The following is a 13237-nucleotide window of genomic DNA, read 5'->3' on the forward strand; positions in this document are numbered from 1 at the left end:
GTAAGAAAATCCTCATTCCTTTGAGCTTTCATAGCTTTTAGTCTGTTAATCTCATCAATCATTGACTTTAAATATAGGAAACATGTAATAAATGCACATAAAGCTCTCTCATTATGACAGAGAATCCAAACACAAATAAGCCTAAGCTATCATTAGGGACTCCAGCCTTAAAAGAGGTGGGGAATTGAGCCATTCAGGCCATCACTGCTGTGAATAATGTAATATGGCCAGGCTCTTACACTAACCATCCGGGTATAAGAAGCATCTTTGAATTGAAAAACAGTCTAGATGACGTTTACAAGAGTGCAACTTAGGAGCTGCAGTTTAAAAAAAAAAAAATTTCTAATAGTCAAGTTTCTTCTTTAGTGATTCTGATAAGGAAAGCAACATTGAAGTTTGCTCCAAAAGACAAGTGGGTGAAAAATTGCTTTAAAAAGCTATTTTGGAAAGTGCAACCAAGCACTAGTTTGTAAGTAGGCTTTGATCCTATGGTAAAAGTAATCCTAAACTCTGATTGAAGCCAATTAAGTCATCAGCTTCCCAGGAGGTTTTTACTGTTGTTTCATAGCAAGGCTCTTTGCCATCAACATCTGTATAACATAGCTTACAGGCTGCTGACTAAAAATACACTGATAAATGAAATTTTATTTTGAGACTCATTAAGTCAAAATTATTGTGCAACATAAGATGGAAAATCTTGCTTAACAAAAACAATTAAAAAAAAAAAAGAGAAGCAAATCATCCAAGACTGTTTAAATGGAACAGCAATGTACCATATATTTCATCTAGATTTTGGAAATGTTTAAGTGTACTTTATGTATGTGCATGACACCGCATATTTCAGAGGAAATTAGTTATTCTTTTCAAATAGACGTAAAAGGTTCAGAACACACAAATTCTACACACAGAAAAGATACAGAAAGATTCTGCAGGTAACCGTATTCCAGACTGCAGCACAGAAAATCTTCCCAGAGATAAATTTTGCATTTTATTTTTAGGAAAAAAAAAAAAAGTTACTTATCCCTCTCCCCCAAAATAATGAAAATATCCCTCAAAAGAAGGTTACAATGAAAGTATAAAAGTGCAAAAATCAAGAGAAAAAGCATGTTACTTGCAAATACTTTCTCAAGTACTTTCTAACCATTGAGTAAAAAAAATAGCGATTTATGTACTACTGCTTTAGTTACTTAATCTAGTTAGTTATTTCTTAACTTAGTTATATAAATCAACATCTTATTCTAGCATGAAATACTATGCAGAACTAAATTAAGCAACACTCCATTATAAAGATTGGGAACACATGTCCCATGAGGAGCGGCTGAGAGAACTGGGGTTGTGTAGTCTGGAGAAGAGGAGGCTCAGGGGAGACCTTATTGCTCTCTGCAACTATCTGAAAGGAAGGTGTGGGGAGCTGGGGGTTGGCCTCTTCTCGCAGGTAACTAGTGATAGGGCTAGAGGGAATGGCCTCAAGTTGCGCCATGGGAGGTTTAGATTGGAAATGGGGAGGCATTTCTTCTCAGAAAGAGCAGTCAGGCATTGGGATGGGTTGCCCAGGGAGGTGGTGGAGTCACCGTCCCTGGGGGTGTTCAAGGAAAGGTTGGACGTGGTGCTTAGGGACATGGTTTAGTGGGTGATACTGGTGGTAGGGGGATGGTTGGACCAGATGATCTTGGAGGTCTTTTCCAACCTTAATGATTCTAAGATTCAACAGTTTTAAATTTTTCCAAAAATTTAAGAATTCAAGCTATTGTTCTTCTACACCAAGTCTCTTCCAGATAATACAGTATTACCTTCTCACTGGTTATTTTGGTGGGTCACATGAGTATGATAAGCCTGCTGCTCTGGCACTGAGAAATGCATGCTCACTCATGGTCCAGAGCAAGGACTTTCTCCCAGAGGGCATTTCATACTTGTGAGGGAAGAGAGGTGAGAGGCTGCAAGGCACAGGTAAAGATTTTAGTGTTCTGCTGATTTCCTCCTTGAACCTACCAAGAGAAGAAAAAATGTATTGATGTTCGTTAGTGTCTCTTTCCCTGTGGTGAGACTGCTGCAAGCCTGGCAAGAATAGCATTTTGTCCTGCATGTGCAGAAATGATAAACTCCCAGCAAACTCTGTGTGGGATTTGTTTGTGTTCGATGTGTTCGATGTGTTCGTGTGGGATTTGCTGCCCCAGCTGGATGCACATGTCTATGGGGCCTGATGGGACTCATCCCAGCATACTACAAGAGCTGGCTAATGTTATTACAAAACCACTTTTAATTATTTTTCAGTGCTTTTGGGAGTCTGGGGAGGTCTCGATTGGAAGCTGCCAAATGTCCCAGTTTTCAAGAAGGGCAAGAAAGAAGACCCTGGTAATTGTAGGCCTGCCACTCTCACTTCAGAGCCTGGTAGATTGTGGAGAAGGTTATTTTGGGAGTTGTTGAAAAACACTTGAAAGACAACACAGTCATTGATCACAGCCAACATGGGTTCACAACAGGAAAGTCTTGTTTAATGAATTTTATTTCATTTTACAGCAAGGTTACTCACCTGGTTGATCAAGGGAAGTCAGTTATGTAATCTTTTTGGATTTCAGCAAAGCTTTTGATAATGTCTCTCACAGTGTTCTTCTGGACAAAATGCCCAGCACACAGCTAGTGAAATACATAGCACAAGGGGTGAACAATTGGCTAATGAGTCAGGCTTAAAGACTAACAGTAAATGGGGCTACATCAGGCTGCCAGCCAGTCACAAGGGGGTTACCAATGTGCTCCATTTCGGGGCCAGTTCTCTTCAATGTTTTCATAAATGACTTGCATGTAGGACTAGAAGAAGTTTTGAGTAAGCTTACAGATGATTCTAAATTGGGAGGAGCTGTTGACTCCATTGAGGGTAGAGAAGCCTTGCAGAGAGATCTTGACAAATTAGAGAGCTGGGCAATCACCAACAATATGAAGTTTAACAAGAGCAGGTGCCAGATTCTGCACCTAGGACAGGGCAACCCTAGAGCAAGACCGGGACATGAGAGGCTGGATAGCAGCCCCACGAAAAGGAATCTGGAGGGTTGGGTCAATGGAAAATCAAAGATGAGTGAACAGTGTGCCCTGGCAGCCAGGAGGGCCAGTCACACCCTGGGGTGCCTTAGGCCCAGCACTGCCAGCCGGTGGAGGGAAGAGACTGTCCTGCTCTGCTCTGTGAACTGTGGCCTCATCTCAAGCACTGTATGTGGTTTCAGGTGCCACAAAATATGAAGGACGTAAAACTCTTAGAGAATGTCCAAAGGAGGGCAACAAAGATAGTGAAAGGTCTAGAGAGCAAGACTTGAGGAGCAGCCGAGGCCCCTGGGTTCGTTCAGCCCAGAGCAGAGCAGGCCGAGGGGAGGCCTCATGGCGGCCTGCAGCTCCCTCACGAGGGGAGCGGAGGGGCAGGCGCTGAGCTCTGCTCTCTGGGGACAGCGACAGGACCCGAGGGAACGGCATGGAGCTGGGACAGGGGAGGGTCAGGCTGGGGGTTAGGGAAAGGTTCTGCACCCAGAGGGTGGTCGGGCACTGGGACAGGCTCCCCAGGGCAGTGGTCATGGCATCGAGCTGCCAGAGATCAAGAAGTGTTTGCACAACACTGTCAGACAGTTGGGTCAGAGTTTTGTGTCGTCCTGTGTGGAGTGAGAAGTTGGACTCAAGGACGCAGATGAGTCCATATACAGCTCGGGACATTCAGTCACTCTATGAAGATGCACAGTCACACATATTGCACGTCCATGCAGGACCAGCAGGAACGCAGTGTGGCCCGTTTCCATCAGCCGGGGCCTGTGTGTGCACCCCCAGATGAGCACCACTGGAGGAGCTTGGTGGCCGAGCCCGTCTTTGCTCCTGTCCCTGGAGGGCCCTGCCAAGAGCGGCTGTCCAGCAGCTCCTGGCCCAGGAGGCCATTTTTGAGGGAACTGCCTGGGCTGAGCCCTCTGCCCAAAACCCAGCAGGCACAAAGCCTGGGGCTGAGCAGGGCCAGGCCACCCCAGCGCCCTGCAGGCAGCGGGCAGAGGACACGGGGCCTGGTCAGCCCCGCACAGGAGCTGAAGTGCCCCATCTGCTGTGAGGCACAAACAGACATCGCATATACAATGCCCTGCGAGCACCAATTCTGCCTGGGGTGCATCCTGCGGTGGGCAAAGCTGAAGGCGGAGTGCCCGCTCTGCAGGGAAGCTGTGAGCACCATCAAGGCGTCTGTGCGGGGAGAAGATGACTACCTAGAGTGCATCGTCACCCCCCCAAGACTGCCAGCACCTGCTGGCTTCCCGGCAGGTGTCACTCTCAACCCCAGTGGGCCTGCAACATCCTCCCTGCAGGGAAGAGAAAGGCCGGGGGATGAGGGGCAGGGGAGCACAACCACATTGCGGAATCTCCTGCCCGAGATCTGGGCAACACTTTTCAGGCAGCACTGCAGCATCCTTGACCCCATGCTGCCGTGGATGCGTCAGGAGCTGTCCATCATCTGTGGGGTGCACTGTTGGCCAGCGATGGTGGTGGAGAGCATGATCCTGCAGACCCTGTGCCATGCCGGGCCGGACAGGAATGCCCTAGTCCAGCAGCTGCTGAGATGCCTGGGGGACAGGACAGAAGCTTTCATGAATGAACTGGTCAACACCATCGTGCGCCTGTGCAGTGAGGAGCCCTGGAGGCTGCTGGGCCTCCAGGAGGCCCACGTCAACAGGGAGCAGGAGGACAGCCCTGCGGCCATCCCTTGTCCTGTGCCACCCCTGCAAAGAACTCCCACCTCCAGCCCTGCAGACTCGGATGACGAGGAGCTCCCCAGCACATCCAGTGCCGCCCTTCGTGGGGGTCCTAGCCACCCCACCGCCACAGGTGTCCCAAGGGAGCAGGAGGAGCCCCATGCGGAGCCAGAGCAGGCACCAGCAGAAGATGACGCTGGCCAAGGCTGCAGCCACTGGGCCTCTGCTCCTGGACGGGGCAGGGACCGCTCGCTTGGGGGGCCTCGGTGCCCCCCAAAGAGGAAAGCCAGCAGCAGCCCAGACCCTTCTAAGTCCTGCAAGAGGCCACCCCAACTAGCAGGGCTACGCTTGTCTTTCATTAATGCAAACACAAAATCCATGAGGATTCCGCAGGCAGTGTTTTGCTCTTACTCAAAATAAAGCTCAGTGCAGAGCCTGTAGGTGGTATATGAAGGCAGTGTTATCACCTTGCCAAAGTGAGACAAGCTCTCTCCTTCCCTACTAATCCTGGCATTTCACCAGCTAAGGCAAAAGGCAGCCAGGTGGAGAGGCAGAATCCAGCCAGGGTCAGGACATGTGGCTGGTCCCAGCACCTCACCTTCCTCCGCCAGAAGACCCCTGCAAGGCATTGGGAGCAGGGACGGGGCTGGGGCTTATCAGGCACAGCACCGTGAGCTGGGTGAGGGAGGTGGCTGTCCCGCTCTGCTCTGCGCTAGCGTGGCTTCACCTGGAGCACTGTGCGCAGTTTTGGGTGCCACAACATAACGATACAAAACTATTAGAGAGTATCCAAAAATGGTGACAAAACGTTTGGAAAACGCTCTCAGACATACGGTTTGATGTTTGTGGGGGCCTGTGTGGAGCCAGGAGCTGGACTCGAGGATCCTTGCGGGTCCCTTCCAGCTGGGGACATTCCAGGAGTCAGATTCCACGGTTCGTCTCGTGTGCTGAGCGCTCCCTCTGCTGGCACGCAGGAAGCTGGCTTTTTCCCAGCTCTACTCAGGCTGGGGAAAACAAAACAAAACAAAACAAACAACGGAGCAGAAGTTGTACTGAAGAGGTAAGAGAGAGGTTATGGAAACAGAGGCCTTGGGCACACGAGGCACGAGCTTACGTTTCCTTCATGGTACAAGGAATGACCAGTCCTGTTCATTACCTTGAGCAGCATGCAGACAGTGCCTATATTTTTACGTAGGTCTTAGAGCTGTTTTTTTTTTTTTCACTTATTGGAGTTGTCACCTGAGGAACCTGTTGGTTTTTGTTGTTGTTGTTGTTGTTGTTTTTTCCTTTAGTTGCTGAGTTACAGAACAATCACAGTTTTTTTTTTCTTTTAGTCATTTCTTTTTTATGAGCCTCGAAGGCTGTGAATTGAGCAACAGATTAAAAAGTAGCACATTTCTATCCTCATCTAGAAATCCTCTGTGGTATGCAAATACTAACAATAATTTCAGCACCCGTTGTAGGTCTCATCCTTACAGTACCCAACAGACTGCCACACTTTTCAGCCCTGTCTGTTTACAGCAGAAACTCCAGGAATGACATAATATGAAAGTTCATTCAGCAAGGATCAAATATGCCTAATAGCACCTCCAGCCCCAGTTATAAGGACTCTTCCTAAGGGAGGGCAGTGGTCTCCCTACCCCCATGCTCATGGTGCTGCCCTCAGGACGCACGCTTACCTGGGTCAAGTAGCACAGCGTAAACACACTTCATTGAAAAGCAGAGCGCCAGCTTTCTGTTTTTCCCTTTTCCCTGCTTGCTTGTCCCATCAGGCTGGAACTCTTAACAGCTTGTAGCAATCAGCGTGCTGGATGTGGTAGTCCCTGCCCTTCTCTCCCCAGCATGAGCAATTACACAGCCACAGCAGTGGTCAGACACAGCCCTGATCTGTTTGCCAACAGTCAGTAACACCCAGACCAGCCTGGTGAGCTTTCACTCTTTCGTCATGCAGTAAACACTACTGATGTACTAGGGAGAGAAGAAACACAGTGGCCAGTCAGAGACAGCTCTGTACTGCTGTGGATCCATCTCCACTTTCCTTCTAAAGAAGACACCTTTCTCTAGGATTACACAGACAGCAGAGTGCATCTTCGAATGACATTCACAGCTCCCAACCGTGTTATGCAGGAGCAGTGCTGCTGAATGCAGGAGAAACACACACGTGCTTAACTGCAAGCACTGGCAGGGAACCAAACGGGCACATTCTGCCTTTGGGTTGCAGGATATAGTTAATGAATAGGGTGCTGCAACTCACCCTTCCCTCCTCCCCACACCCCTCACCCAGCAATCCTGAAAAACAAAATGTTTTGGCAGAGAAGTTGCACAGAAAACTGCTAAGGTGTGGGTGTTGATGATGAAGTGGGTATAAAAGTAAACAGCCTTGCTCTTGTTACTCAAGTTCTTTGATCTGCCTCAGTTCTTGTAGTGTTACAGGGCTGTGTTTAGAAATGTACTTTGATTTCAAGAACATTTTCTAATATCTGCAGGTTTCAAAATATGTCCCATATTTTCAATGATTTGCAATAGCTACAGATCATTGGTCTTTTTTAGTAGCATCTGATAGAGAGGGCCAGTTCCTACAAGTTTTGTGAACATCGTTGACCTGAGTAGGAGAAAAAAGTGCTGTTTGTATCCTAGTCGGAGGAAAAGTTAGTTTTGGGTTCCACTCTACCTGTACAATGGGAATATGTTGCGTGTCCCCTAATCCTGGGATCAGATTTCACATCTCATCACTTGTCAGCTAATTCAAAGACATGGTAATATTATAAGAAATCATGTTGTATTAGGTGGTGTACATCTCACAGTAACCGAGCACAGTTTGCTGTCAGTAGAAAAAGTGAAAACAAAACAAACAAACACAAAAAACAACTCCACACATTGAAACATAAAACATTTGGGATATCATTTCTCTTGTAGTCATTATAGCAAGGTATTAAGAAAAAAGTGTTGTATGTTGGGCATTACAATGAGACTGAGTTACGTCTTCACAAACAGTTTCACATTTTACCCACACTTCTACTGCACCAAGGAAAAAGGAGGACTGGCATTTTAAAGTAGTAGACTAAAAAGCATGAAAGGCCAATATCGTGCTAGCAACACTTTCCCCTCGCAGCATGAAGATAAACTGTAGCAGCATCTTTTACAGACTCATTTCTAATGAGGTGTCACATTTAGCCCCTAATTTTCGTAACACGAATGCCATGATTACCTTTAGTTTACCTTGCTCTAAACTTACCTTTACCTAAAAAAGAAGAAACAGAAACAGTTTTTAGAAATTCCTCTTTGTATATGCTTGGTATTTTTATCCGTGTTGTAGAAATGCTAAATCACACTTTGATTAAATCTTGTCCTTTTCAAATACCTCAGCCTAATAAAGCATTTCCATATGCATATACAAATATTTATTAGATACATAACATAACATTGAAGTACTTTATCTGAAAAGGAGGAGGCTGATTAACTGAAGAAGAATTTGACTTCCCAGGCCATTTTTTAATTAAAAAGGAAAATTTTTGAGGATTTAATCATAATGATTAACTTATGTAACGTAAAACTTTTTTCGTGATCAGTCTATTACTTTCTGACCGTTTTGAAGTTTTGCTAAAGGAGGTTCAGAACAGTTTTGAATAGTGAGAAACGTGGAAATCAGTTATAAAACAGTGCCACAACTTAGAACTATAAAGCTGTGACATTGCCACTTGTCCAACAAATACATCATAAATTTTAACTAGTAAAAATCATTCTGGAGCTAGAACAAACTCAATAGGAGGACCAAATTGCATCAGATTTTAACTGAGATAAGACCATATGACGTAGGTCTTCAGGAGAAGGGTACAAGAAAGAAACTGAGTTACTTTCTACCTAATTCTGTTGCAGAAGCAGCACACATTTAGGAAAAACAGATTAGAGATGTGCAGAAATAAAGTTCAATAGTTTGACTGGATGGTTTCTGAAACTATGGGTGCCTTCTGAAGCTACACTCACTGCAAAATCTTCATTAGCTACTTAAAAAAGCAGTATAAACTTCCAGTTTATAGCTTCCAGTGCTAGGTCAGCTCTGCCTCCTATGCCATGCACAGTCTTTCCCCAGTTCATGCCAGTGCGCTCCCGGCCCAGCCGCGTTGCTCCCTCCTGCTCGGGCAAACACAGAGGTGCTGAGGAGCTGCCGCAGGGCCAGCTCTCACCCCAGCTGCCCAACGTGGAGTGAGCTCCCTCTGTGCCCCAGATTTTCACGCCTCATGAGAAAGGAACCCATCTTTGTGTTTTTCACTTCCCTGAGATTGCAGGGCACAATGGTGACTATGAATTTTCTGTCTTATTACCAGAATTCAACAAGGACGGACCTTTCGCAATACCAGCAGTCTTAGATGAGTGTGGGCTTGAAAAACTTGAAAACTATTGGACCACAAAGTGCATTAGGAAGTAAATCCTAAGTCTTGCAAGCTTCTCAGCATGCTTGGGAGACCTAAATGCCTTAAATTCTGGGCAGTTCTGTTGGTGACACTGAATAAGCGCTTAAAGAGATTGGTACACTGGGCTCTGCAGATGCTCTCGCACCGTGCTGACGAGGATGCGTTCACTCACCCCTTTGGAGAGTGAGGCCCTCCCTGCTTTCAGTGCTGAGCTCCCGTCCTTACCAGCTGAAGAGGAGGAAGGGGACGTGGCTGTCTGCACAGGTCTGGTAGCTTAAACCTCCTGGTGCTACCTGCAGCTGTTGTGGGAGGCATCGCCTTGTCTGTGGCGGTGGGTGGGTGTGCAGCTGTGTGCACGCGTGCATGCAGGTGTGCGTAACCTGACTCACAGGTACCAGGACTAGTGTAGGGAATAAACCAAGGAAAGCAAAAACAAATAATGAGATGGCCACTTAGCAGAGGTACTTGGCACCCTGCAAAACCGACCATGTTGCTCCCACTTCTATGCCAGCACAGGGATCGCTGCATGGCATTTATATCGCAGAAATACAACGGCAGGGTAACACTTGGTCCCCCCACCCTTTTTCTGGGACATGCACGCAAACAGCCATGTAGAAGGAAGCCCACTTCAGATATGCTGCACAGTTCCAAAGGCGTAGAGGAAATGAAAACGCTTGCAACCTAGCATGTGTATTCTCAAGAAGGAATTCGTTTAATCAAGACAAACGCCTTCTAGTCTTCATCAGACTCAGTTATTTCTCCTCTAACAGTCTCACGTTTTATTCTTACGTGTTATATTTCATCAAAAAGGACTAGCATTTAAGAACAGCATTATCGTTATACATAAAAGGCCAACGTTCTGTTAGGAAGGCTTTCCCCTCAAAGTTTAGAGTTAAACTGTGTCAGCATCTTCTCCAGCTTTATTGCTAGTGCCATGTTACCTTTGATCTTTAACTTTCCTGACATGAAGGCCATGGTTGGTTTTAGTTTACCTAAAAAGAAGATACAGCATTATCAGGAAAAGAGTTGGAGACAGACCGTGCGGACGAAACCTCGGTATCCTACAGTAGTATCTGGTGGTTACTTTGCTACCCAGCTCGTGTAAAAGCAGCATGCATTTAGGAAAAACAGATGAGAGGTGTGCACAAAAGAAGTTCAGTAGACTGACTGGATGCTTTCTGAAACTGCGGATGCTTTCTGAAGCTACGCTCCCTGTGAAATCTCTAATAACTACTCAACAAAGCACTATCAACTTCCGTGCTCTTTTTGTTCACAGACATAAGAGTCCAGAGGAGCCCAAGGAACTCTATCCTACTTGCACCTGGGCCACTAGAAGCTTAATGCTCATCCAGTTCCAGGACTACAAAGAGAAGAGCCAGTCCACTAGGCTACCAGCAGAATGAAATGTTCAGAACAAAGCATTCTGGGCGCGAGGCATCGCCGCCCCTCTGGTGAATGCCTTCGTTACTCACCTGTGAACATTTTCACAAAGTCGCCACTCGACATGCTCATAACTACGTCGGCCGTCACAGGAGGCTTTCCGAAGCCGGCGCTCCCGTCATTGGTTTTCAGGTCGATGTACCAAGTGCCTCCGTCATCACCTGAGCACGGCAGGGAGAATGAGCGGCAGTCGCCAGGCTGCCTTTGGCTAGGCATGGGAGCGTGTGAAAGTTTTACAAGAGCTGCTCTTTCTTACCAGATAATTCAAACTGGAAGACACCCTGCGTAGATCTCACAAATTCTTTACTGATGGCTCCCTGAATAACTCTGAATGTTTCTGCAACAGGACTCGAAGCAGATTCTGTATGACCCTTAGCCCCATCTGGGCCTTCATGCTTGGATCCACTTGATTTCTTTCCCTCCTTGAATGCCTGGGAAGCACCTACAAGACATTAATTCTTCTGCAAAGTCTTCAAAGCCTGAAGTCCATTCACAACTTTAATCAGCATTTTACTAGACTGTAGCGAACACGCACATTTAACAATAAAGAATAGCATTTGTGACTTAAAAGTCCCATCAAGTTGAACAGCCTCTAAAATGTTGTATAAAGTTGGTTAGGTCTTGAGCATCAGAAATTAATTAGGACTGTTTTGTGAATTGCTACTAAATAACCTGGACTGCAAGGTTCAGGGAGTTAACAGCATCAGACTCTCTCAGAAAAGATGTAGAGCATATGCACAAATAATAATTTCAAGGGAAAAGGGCTCTGCCCAAACTGCACCCTTCTGCCATTTTCTCATCTCTCTTTTGACACTTTTATTGACACGTATTCAGCATTCTTAATTTCTGTCTACTTCTTGATAAACTGTAATTCTGAAAAATCAATGTTGATGCTTTTCTTAAAGAAGACTTCTCCCTTTTGTCTAAGAGCTCGTAAATTAGTCAGGTTTCACCTAAGAAGCTAGAAGGTGTTTTTTTGTATAAATCCAGCAAGATAGATCATATGACAGTCTTGCAAAGTGTGGTGTTTACTATTTATATTTTTTGTTTTATTTCCAGCAATCTTTACATGTGATCTTCAGGACAAAAAAAATGATTCTTCAAAATAGGGCATTGATTATAAACCATGAAAGTTTCACAGTCCTGCAGAAGGTAATGTGCTTTCCCTGACATGAAGTTCAGACACTGCTTTCACTTACATAAATCATACACTTCAAATTAGAAAAGTTTTTATTTTTTATTTTTTTTCCCCAAATAGCTTGAATGGAGTCCAAGTTCTGGTCAGAAAAGAAGAAAACTTGAAATACAGAGGAAATTTATTATCATCAGAAATTATCAACTCCAACTAGCTGTTAAACAATAACATATGCATTGTCCTGGGCAACAGTTTTGAGCTGAGGAATTCCAAACAATTGGATTTATTGGCAATTAGTATAAATGTTTAATTATTGATTTTATCATTGATTAATGAAAACAAACAAACACTTAGAAAAAAACACCTCAGCTCCCCTTTGCACACCTCTCCTCCACCCTCACCAGTCTCCAATACCATCACTGCACATACGAGCATTCCCTTTGGTGATGTGACAAGTGGTGCAGGAGTCGGTGCATTGCTACTTAATTGTTCCCAAGTGTGTTTCCCCACGAGCTGCAGTCCCTTTACAGTTGTGTCTCCTCCTCTGCCTCCTCTCTGTCACTGTCTGCTTGAGAACTCTGCTGCAGCCCTGCTTACCAGGTTAATTTGCTCCTCCCTGGAAAAGAAATTCCAGTATATCACATGTTGAGTGCCTTCACACGCAGTATTTCCTTAAGGAAATCTTCTGCGTATGAAATGTGTATGAAATCTTTCTGTTATGAAATTTGAGTTTGATCCAAATGTGGGAATTGCTCCTAGCAGCAATGTACACAGAAAATTTCTCATCCTTTGCTGCTATGTGTCCAATTCAATTTTTCTTTAACATTCCAGTCAAATAGCAGTGTATTTAAGAGGAATATTTTAGACACAATGATTCTTCTTCTAAAAATTTTCCTCATACTAAGTTGAAGTAACAGCACTGTTCATTTGGGTGCACATTTGTACATCACACATTTTTTGCAGTGAAAAAAGAAAGGAAATGATACCATACATGATATGGAACTGGAGTATCAGAAATCTATACCCCTGGTGTGCTGGCTGACACTGGATGTGTGTCTTTTACTTCAGATGCCTCACTTTTCATCTGAAAAGTCATAAGTTTGTGCCTATTTCTACATTGACCTTGAGACATACTAGAATATAAAATAAAAATAAATGGACTTAAGTGACAGTGTAATGCTGAAACCAATTCAAATAAACGGGGCAGGGCTAGGGAAACAGGAAGGGCAGAAGCAAGTTGATTGCAACTGTGGCTGGAGGGAACACAAGAGCTGATAACTGATCTGAAAGATCTCCTCAGTGCCCAGCTGAAATGTCTGTGTGAGAGCATTCCAGCTACCTCCTTCTGAACGGTCACATTTTCATAGAAACATTAAGGTTGGAGAAGCCGTCCAAGATCATCAGGTCCAACCATCCCCCTACCACCACTGTCACCCACTAAACCATGCCCCTAAGCACCACGTCCAACCTTTCCTTGAACACCCCCAGGGACGGTGACTCCACCACCTCCCTGGGCAACCCGTCCCAATGCCTGACTGCTCTTT

General features: G+C 45.3%; 1 long non-coding RNA gene across 1 annotated transcript; it reads right to left on the reverse strand.

The window, feature by feature from the left end:
- Positions 1-9807: 9807 nt before the first annotated feature.
- LOC106029660 (uncharacterized) lies at positions 9808-12699 on the reverse strand. Its single transcript, XR_010827557.1, has 5 exons — positions 12685-12699; positions 12123-12309; positions 10815-11000; positions 10591-10719; positions 9808-10110 (listed from the first exon to the last, which is right to left on the reverse strand). It is a non-coding gene; the product is annotated as an uncharacterized lncRNA (long non-coding RNA).
- Positions 12700-13237: the final 538 nt, after the last annotated feature.

The sequence above is a fragment of the Anser cygnoides genome, chromosome Z (assembly GCF_040182565.1).
Source record: "Anser cygnoides isolate HZ-2024a breed goose chromosome Z, Taihu_goose_T2T_genome, whole genome shotgun sequence".
NCBI classification, from domain to species: domain Eukaryota; kingdom Metazoa; phylum Chordata; class Aves; order Anseriformes; family Anatidae; genus Anser; species Anser cygnoides.